Source organism: Bombus affinis, unplaced genomic scaffold (genome assembly GCF_024516045.1).
Source record: "Bombus affinis isolate iyBomAffi1 unplaced genomic scaffold, iyBomAffi1.2 ctg00000702.1, whole genome shotgun sequence".
Classification (NCBI taxonomy): Eukaryota; Metazoa; Arthropoda; class Insecta; order Hymenoptera; family Apidae; genus Bombus; species Bombus affinis.
In genome coordinates this window covers 46,150-47,355 of record NW_026109296.1, presented here as the reverse complement: position 1 = coordinate 47,355, position 1,206 = coordinate 46,150, and the positions used below count along the sequence as shown (strand labels likewise).

The 1,206-nt window shown below is 33.8% G+C and overlaps 1 long non-coding RNA gene across 1 annotated transcript; it reads left to right on the top strand.

The window, feature by feature from the left end:
- The first annotated feature begins 268 nt into the window (after positions 1–268).
- LOC126928237 (uncharacterized) lies at positions 269–825 on the top strand. Its single transcript, XR_007716467.1, has 2 exons — positions 269–347; positions 570–825. It is a non-coding gene; the product is annotated as an uncharacterized LOC126928237 (long non-coding RNA).
- Positions 826–1,206: the final 381 nt, after the last annotated feature.

Genomic DNA, 1,206 nt, shown 5'->3' with positions numbered 1-1,206 from the left:
CAGGAATATCAATTGGTCTTGGAAAAAAGTTTTCCATTATGTACTTTTGCCCACGGCGTCGTTCCAACAAATGAATCCGAGTTCTGAATCGCTTTCTCTCATATCACGAATTTGTAACGGTGTATCTTCAAACTTTAAACGATTGTAATGAATGCCTTTGCGTACAAAGACTGATACCTGGTTTGACTAGAAGCTTCAGTTAATTAGTGCCCCAGTTGATTTGGATGTTCACTACAACGCCACTCCCCCCCCCCCCCTCCCAAAAGTGGCTTGGTGTCCATGCGGATTTCCTCCACGTAAAAAAAAAGAAAAAGAGAAAGGAAAAAAAAGAAAAAGAAAAAAAAACAGTTAATTTGGATGTTCACTACAACGCCACTTAAGAAGTGGCTTCGTGTCCGAGCGAATTTTCCCCACGTAAAAAAAAAAAGAAAAAGAAAAAGGAAAGAAAAAGAAAAAGAGAAAGGATAAAAAAAGAAAAAGAAAATGGGAAAAAAAAGAAAAAGGAAAAAAAAGAAAAAGAGAAAGGAAAAAAAAGAAAGAAAAGGAAGAAAAGAAAAAGGAAGAAAAAGAAAATGAAAAAAAAGTTAATTTGGATGTTATAAAATGTTATATAACCAAGAACTTATCTTCTACTTGGTAGTCGAATAAGAGAAGACCGAGCCATTGAATCGCTCAAATAGATTAGCTGATTCGCTTAACGTATTTTTACTTCCCATGACGTAAACAAGAGCAGAAAGTACACAAGTAATAATACAGAAATGTCGAATGTACAGAGGAATAGATTTCGTTAAATCATTAGCACGTAACATTTCCTTATAATTCTATTTGTGTATAGCAAAATAGCTTGTGTGCTTTCATGAATTATATTTGATATTTAGAAGCTTTCATGTAGGTAGATATATAACTCGTGTTAATTAGTAATTTAACAATACATCATGACAACATATCATTTTCGTTTCTTCGTTTATCTCGTTATGCGCGTAAACGAATGTGTAAATAAAGACATATAATCAACGATAACATGTAGTGGCAAGCATATTGGTGAAATGATTGTGGATGATTTCACTCGGTGTATCGGTAAATAAACTTTGATAGACATTGCCGATGAATTCGCTGTCGGTGAAATCGTGTCGATGAAATAATTGTCAGTGATTTAAAGATAACCCAATTTATTGATCTCTCCTTCATAGAGTTGTACGTCTCTCT